The sequence below is a fragment of the Palaemon carinicauda genome, chromosome 38 (assembly GCF_036898095.1).
Source record: "Palaemon carinicauda isolate YSFRI2023 chromosome 38, ASM3689809v2, whole genome shotgun sequence".
Classification (NCBI taxonomy): Eukaryota; Metazoa; Arthropoda; class Malacostraca; order Decapoda; family Palaemonidae; genus Palaemon; species Palaemon carinicauda.
Genome location: NC_090762.1, coordinates 34,196,930 through 34,205,044, shown reverse-complemented (window position 1 = coordinate 34,205,044; position 8,115 = coordinate 34,196,930).

The following is an 8,115-nucleotide window of genomic DNA, read 5'->3' as shown; positions in this document are numbered from 1 at the left end:
GTGGTGGTCAAGTCTTGCCCAGAGCATTCGCTTCAATTTTAAACGAAGGAGATTATAGACGTACTTCCTTGCTGCCACACAAACTTGCTGTTTTAATCTTTTGCTTGAATAAATGTGCTGGCAGATCGTCGAGTTCGAGGGAGATGATATAGGCAGAAGACAAGGATATGTAGTTGTTTTCCAGGTAAACTAATTGAGAGTCATCCTAGTTTGTTAGGATTAGCCTGAAGAATTGCATGAGCAAAAAGGAAATATTCAGGTTGAATCCACAACATGACATATTTATTAGTTAGACAGCATATGTGTTGTTGCTCTTCACTTCCTTGGTAATTTGAATATCACTAATGCTCTGTAGGAAGGTGGTGGTCTTGCTGCTGCCTAGTGTTAAGGGGAGAGTGCCACCCTTCTTCCCAACCCTGGAAAGACATTAAGGGTGTATCACTTGGTAGTGTTCTCTTCAAAAGTCCCCTTTGGGAGCGTCATTGGCTTGCAAGACCCCGTAGAAAGCCAATTTCAAGTTCCTCCTTTTCTCTGTCTTCATTAAATTCTTCATGCAGGCAATTTCTAATAGAAAAAAGTAGAAGACATCACTAAAGAATTCTGACAATCTCTCACCATGTGTGAGAGGGAGGGAATGCTTTACTGAGAAACTAACCATGTCTATATGGTACTGTATGTCTATACCTGGTACAGGTGCTCCTACTAAAGAAGTTTGGTCGGGTATGGGACCGAGCATTCCTGGATGATCTCTCTCTCATAGGATTGATAGAAAAGTAGTGCATGCCAAAATCTGCATTACAATGGTAAGAAGTATTGGCATGCACTACTCTTGGTCTCATACTGAATGCAGTGCCCTCGAATGAATTAGTGAATGTGACTCCGATCGATATCTTCCCATGTATGTGAGGGGGGTATGAATCAAGAACTGAGAGCAGTACATACCAAGAACGTACCCATCCATGAGGTGTGTAGTATGCAGTAAAGGTTTTCATGTGCCTGTTATGCTAGGTTATGTATAGTAATGAGCATAAGCAATGTTGGTTGGGTCTTTTTTTTTTTTTTTTTTTTTTTTTTTTCTCTCTCCGACACGGTCCGAGGAATACTTCAGAATCAAATGTTTTTTGTCCTACCGCTCCAGTCTACACATTAAGATCTTCCAATGGACAGAGATCTCTCCATACACAATGCTTCCTTTACGCTGAACACAGTGCGTGACACGAGATTTACCCACGTGCTGAAACCAGTCAACATCACGAGATCTTCCTACATGCAGAACCCGGTCAACATCATGAGATCTTCCCTCATGCTGAAATGGGTCAGCATCATAAGATCTTCCCACAAGCTAAAACTGATCATCATCACAAGATCTTCCTAAATGCTAAAACTGATCAACATCACAAGGTCTTCCCACATTCTAAAAACGTTCAACATCACAAGGTCGTCCTACATTCTAAAAACTTTCATCACAAGATCTTTCCACTTGTTGAAACGGCCAACATCATAAGATCTTCCCACATAATGAAACTGGTCAAGATCATGAGGTATTCCCACGTGCTGAAACTGGTCAACATCAGGAGATCTTGCGTGCCTTAACAAGTCAACATAAGATTTTTTTCCCAGGCACAAAGTCCTTCCGATGCCTCTATGCGATATAAAATGGAGACAAGCAATTTTCCAGGACTGCACCGAGTACTTGTATGAGCATTAAGCTGCCCCAACGTAATCGTCAGCAAGGCTACTCTACACCCAATGACTGGAATCATGTGATGTGTCTGTGCTCTGCTTGGTACTATTCTCCCTCTCACTCTTTAGAGGTGAAAGTGCCTAGTGTTTGTCAGCCTCTGAGAATACGAGAACTAGGGGCACTTAGGCATCTGACGTGGACTCCGATCTTTGAGCTGTCGTCCCTTATTCCTCACCAGGGTATTGGTCTGGGATGTGAATAATCAGAGGAGAACAAGGATTCTACAAAGGTACACATTGAGACACCACCCCTCATGAAGGTGTAAGAGTTCCGGAACATCGTGGGCCCAACGCCTACCGATTTCTAACAGCTAAGGTTCAGAATCCAAATACATAGTCTATGGTTGTTAAGGTGCTTGCAGACATGAATTTATTGACCTCTTGAATGCTCCCATGGCTTCTGTCAGGGGAGGTATGACATTCTTTTAATGATGCTTCAGCACCCCTCAAGTGTTGAACACCACCCTTGTGTTACCATGGTCAGAGCTTCCTCGGAGGGCCTTTGGATAGGTCTCCTCTGATTTACGGAATCACTACCCTATAGTCTATTGAGCAGGGTCATGTTCTGCCTCCTGCATACTTTTGACGACAATATTTGTGTGACTGTGTATGCAGACTCTAATACCCATCGATCCACCAGTGACCACACTTCCGCAAGGACGAAGGTGGACAAATTCAAGCCCGAGGACACTACTTTCTTAAACCTGCTGCTATGGAAGCTGCTTTCATACCTAGCTTCCAAGCAATATCTTAAGAGTGACTCCCCCTATATTTTTTCTTTGTAACTTGAATTTGATGGTTGAAACCTTTTGAGCAAAAATAATTTATTTTTTAACAATTTACTTGTGTGTGTGAAGATTTAGGCCTAAGGCCAAGTCCAGATGACCACTCATCGTTCTCTGTGAAGAGATTTCCCTCAGGGAAGCATCATTGCATCATCAATACTATTTTTGTTGTCCAGTTTGGCTTTTGGGCATATAATTCTGATTATGTGACTGGCCCAGAGAAATTGTGGAAAGATTCATAATACTTGGAGATAGAGAGATTCATATATCTGCTAGACACACACAAGTGAAACTTTACTTTGCAGTGAGAATAAGACTGTTTTAACCCATTTAATATATATACCCTGTATATATATGTTAGTAATATTGGTTGTACCACAAATATTGTGAATTAGAGCTGCTTGAGGAGATACATTTAACAGCAAAACTTTACCACCATCTTTCTTTTGTAAAGATAAAAATTAGATTAGGTCTTATTAATTAATTACTGAATATTTAGTCGATATGTATTTAACACGATTCCATAGATTTTTCCTTTTAGTATACTTATCTGCAATAAGGCAATAATAATGTTTTCACCTGAAGCTCCTAGCTAGCAAACATTTGTCTTGATATTTTCAGTAATTGATCTTGGGTAGTTTTGACCTGGTAACATGTATGCTGTATTGTAAAACAGCATCAAAATTACATGGTGAAAACAATTGACACTAAGCTTGATGTCAATATCTTGTTCTTGATGATATGCAAGGTTATAATAATAAAATATTGCTGTATGGTGTGTTATTTTCTCATGTTAAACTACTGAACTTTAAAGGTATTCTGTTGTTATTTGTAATCTCAAGATACATTTTGCCATTTGGTCACATGATAAATTTGTTGACCAAATTATGTCATTTGGTACGTGGTAATTTTGTTGACCAACTTATGTCATTTAGTACATGGTAATGTTGATCCATTTGTCATAAAGGCTTGAATGTTTGTGATATGTTTATTAATAAAGCTTTTGAATTTTTTTCTTTAGTTCTTCATTAACCAATATTTGTTCCAACACTGAGTACTTACCTCGAACTACTTTCTTAGGAGTATCTGGGATCGCCTCCCAACCGACCAGAATTTTGTGTAGTTTACCCTACTCCCGTTTTCTGTGCGGGGTAACCTCTGGCAGAGTGATACGCACCACGAGGCGACCCCGGGTCAGAGAGCATGCTTGCTCAGGTCTCGATCTCCAGTAAGTTTTCTGGTCGTGTCGCATCCCAACGCGCTCTCCTTACCCAGTGCAAACCTTTTGTGTCCCACGTGGTCCCTTAATGCTCTTCCTTTTCCTTTTCCCTCTGTGTTCCTGTGCCTCGCGGTTCTTGCTAGTGCGTAATGGAGCATCCCCATCGTTGCCCCGGGCCTATGGCCGGTAAATTATGCGGCGCCTTCCTCTCAAAGCCTGAAGTCGACCCGCACTCCTCGTGTTCTTCATGTAGGGGCAGTGTTTGCTCCCCTACAGCCACGTGTCCGGAGTGCGAGTCCTGGAACGAGGTGCAGTGGGTGCGTTACGGCACCAAAAAGAAGAAGTCTTCCAAGAGATTGCCTAGGAAACCGAGCGTCTCTTCACCTCTAGCTTCGCCCGGCGCGTCGTCGGATAGGATTTCTCAGACGCCTTCCCCTACCTAGAGTAGGGGACGAGGTAAGTCAGTTGCGGGGAAAGGGCCTATTGCTCTTCCCCAGGAATCTGAATTACTTGATATTGGGGTTGTGTCGTCGATCCAGGCAAGTGTGGGGGGGGGGGGGCCTGAGGGAGGGACATGAGTGTGTTCAGAGGACGGAGTCCTGGTGCCAGCAGGGCCCGTCTCTTCTGACGATCCTATGTGGGGAAAGGCTGCTGTAGCCTCTTCTACCGCTTCATGGGCCTGTGTTTCAGGTGCGTCTACAGCCGAGGGTAACGTCGAGAAGGAGGACTCGCCGCCATCAGACCCCCTCACGTAGGCGCCGCCGAAGACACCATTCAGATCACCCTTGAGGCTGGAAGAAGAATTTGAGACCTGGTTCCCCAGCAAGGAGCTGCCTCACTCCCCTCCTGCGCCTTCAGCAACGCTTCCGTCCATCTTTCTGGAGCCTTTGTCACCGGCTGATCGATGCGCGTACTCACCATTCAGATCACCCTTGAGGCTGGAAGAAGAATTTGAGACCTGGTTCCTCAGCAAGGAGCTGCCTCACTCCCCTCCTGCACCTTCAGCAACGCTTCCGTCCATCTTTCTGGAGCCTTTGTCACCGGCTGATCGATGCGCAGACTCACCAGCAACGCGGCACGACCCAGAACCTTCAGTGAGGTCCTACAAGTCTTCAGGCTCCTCGGTCGAGTCTTACTACTACTCCTCAGAGGACAGAGCCCCGAGGGACCATGGAAGATGGCGCGATAGGTCCCGCAGGAGAAGGTCACGTTCCCGTTCCCGCCACGCCGGGAGGCGCGCTAGATCCCCCAGGAGGAAGTACAGGAGAAGCTGCTCCCCGAGGGAAGAATGGGCGAGTGTCACCATCCCACGTAGCCAACTCCTGGGAGCTTCAGCGGTCACGGGCACCTCGGGCTGGCTCCCAAGGGCTCGTTCGCCGCCTAAGTACGTCCCCAGCAGCAGTTACGATCGTCGGAGAGAGTCGTCACTTCAGTCCCCAGGGGACAGTCATAAGTCTGCAAAGGTTCCGACTTCACCCGCCCAGCGGAGAGAGTCGCCCTTTCGATCTGGCAGCCGCATCCCAGCCTCCAAGTTTGCGACGAATCGCCTGGAAAGTGAGAGACACCTTCCATCCACGGGCAAGCCCGCAGCCTCCTGGACCTCCGAAAGCAGAGATAAGCCCAGGACGGAGCCCCCCATCTCAACGGCGATGCCCGTCCTCCATCCAGAACCGCCGAGAGTAGACCGCCCCAGGAAGTTGCCTCCTCCCCAAGCGGCACCCTCCATCGGAGGTGCCCCGTCACAAGCAGAGGAACATCCGACGCGACGGAGAGTATAGAAAACGGCGTTGAAGGTTCGGTGGCAGAAGTCTCTGGTTCGGCGGCAGAAGTCTCGGCCTACAGGAGGGTTATAGGCCTCATTAGATGTCATCACAGGCTGGACGAGCTTAAGCCCTCCACAGATGAAGACTGGGTCTCGGGCCTCAGCAGGCTGGTTGATGCACCCGTGCAACAGAGGCCCTTACTAGCTCTTCCCTTGGCTAGGGACGTGAGGCTGGGCATGGTCCACATAGACAGGATAGTGGCCAGCCACGCAGAAGCTCCAAGAGTCAGAGCGCCTCCAAGCTTCTCCAGGGTCTCGAAGACCCAGAAACGCTTCTACCTTCCCGAAGGGCACTGCGCAGGCCCCTGTACGGTAGAGCCAGCAGTTGCCATCCTAGGCCAGGGAGCCGCAGAAGAGAGAGCTACCACCGCCCCAGTTTGCTTCTCCCCTTCGGAGACCTCCATGATGGAAGACCTAGCCATGGACCTGGTCTACGTATCGTCGTGGCTAGATTGGTGGGCTTTCAGGCCTTGCTGAAGGAGCTGATTAGCTCGGGGGTTAAGGCCCTCAAGTTCTTATCTTACCAGTCCCTCTCACAGGCCGCCAATTAGGTGATGCGGAAGAGGGACACCGTGCTCAGCAATCTTGTTAAGAGACTCCCGGACAGGGAAGCGAGGGCCCTTAGGCACCTACCCCTGTGGAGTGACTCAGTGTTCCCCCTGAAGGCGGTGGAGGAGACAGTAGAGAGGGTCAGGAAGCTGAAGGATGCGGAAGAACCCAGACCCCCTCCAACGAGAAGACCTGCCCATAGAAGGCCACCTTCCGACATCTCGCTCCTTCCCCGTGCCTCACCTTGCCAGCCCAGGAGAGACGCCCCTACTATGGCCTGGCCTCAATCTTTGCAGCCCCCCGTAGAGGATCACCGACTACGCAGTCAGCCTTCAGGCCTTCTTATTCGGCCTCCAGGCCGCGCCTCTCAAAGAGGGTAGGGAGAGAGGCCCCCTACTCCTGCCGAAGCCTCAGGTGAGGGGATGCCTCAAACGTTCTTGGCAAACATGGCGAGACCACGGAGCAGATCTGTGGACTGTAGCAATACTAAAGGAAGGGTACAGGTTGCCCTTCCTGGCGGATCCCCCACCTCTGATACCAGATCTACAGGTGGAGTGGTTGGCACCCAAGGACCCCTTGAGAATGACGACACTGCAGGAGAGAGTCTCGGCAATGCTGGCGAAAGGGGCAATAGAACCAGTCAAGAACCCGGGTCCAGGGTTCTACAGCAGACTTCCTGGTGGAGAAAGCGACAGGGGGCTGAAGACCAGTCATAGACCTCTCAGCCCTCGACAAGTTCATGTGCAAGACCGACTTCAAGATGACACTCCGAAGTCGGTCCTAGCGGCTTTGAGGGAGGAGGACTTCATGATGTCCATAGACCTCAAGGATGCATACTTTCAAATCCCTGTTCACCCCTCCAGCAGGAAGTACCAAAGGGTAAAATGGGGTACCCAAACGTTGCAGTTCAAGACCCTCTGCTTCGGGCTGTCCACAGCCCCTCAGGTCTTCACGAGGATCTTCGCAACAGTCTCAGCCTGGGCACACGAACAGGGCATTCGATACCTGGACGACTGGTTGTTACTTTCAGCCTCAGGGGAAGTACTGAGGGAGCAAGGGGCGAAACTCCTGCAGTTCTGCAACATCTTGGGGTATCATCATCAACCTGGAGAAGTCCCAACTGATATCCACCACCAGGATGAACTACCTTGGTATGTTCCTAGACTCCCGGTTGGTGAGAGCCTTCCCTTCCGCGGAGAGACTGGACAACCTAGATCAGATCCTCCGGCCCTTCCTGACGGGCCAGCCCAGGATGGCAAAGACTGACAGGCCACCTCGTGTCATTAGAGAAGTTGGTCCCCCAGGGGAGGCTCAAGCTCAGGGGAGTACAATGGAACCTGAAGGAGCTCTGGAACCAGAGAGACTCCCCGCACAAGGTGGTCCCGGTGTACCCGGAGACGAAGGAAGTCCTGGAGTGGTGGCACGTCAGATCGAACTCCCTCAAAGGAATGCCCTTCGCAGCCGACCCTCCGGAGATGCTCCTGTTCATGGATGCATCCAAGGAGGGTTGGGATGCCCATCTCCTCGACAAGACAGCAAGAGGAAGTTGGGTAGACGAGGAGAGGAACCTGCACATAAATGTACTAGAAATAATGGCAGTGCAAAGGGCGTGCCTAGAGTTCGTCCACCTGCTCCGGGGAAACACCGTGGCGTTGATGTGCGACAACGCCACAGTGGTGGCCTACATAAAGAAGTAAGGAGGACTGAAGTCGAAGTCCAGCATCCTTGGGACAACCTGGACGTTTACGCCTTCCCTCCCTTCGGAATGCTCAGACAAGTCCTCAACAGGGTGAGGAGAGCGGACAACCTGTGGATGACTTTGGTAGCGCCCTGATGGCCGGAGAGAGAGTGGTTCGCAGATCTAAAGGAACTGGCGCGCCTTCCACCCTGGCCCCTTCCGGACAGACCAGACCTTCTCCAGCAACCTCACTTTCAAAGGTTCCACGAAAATCCTCGGTCCCTCTGCCTTCACGCGCGGAGGTTATTGAGCGCCTCCT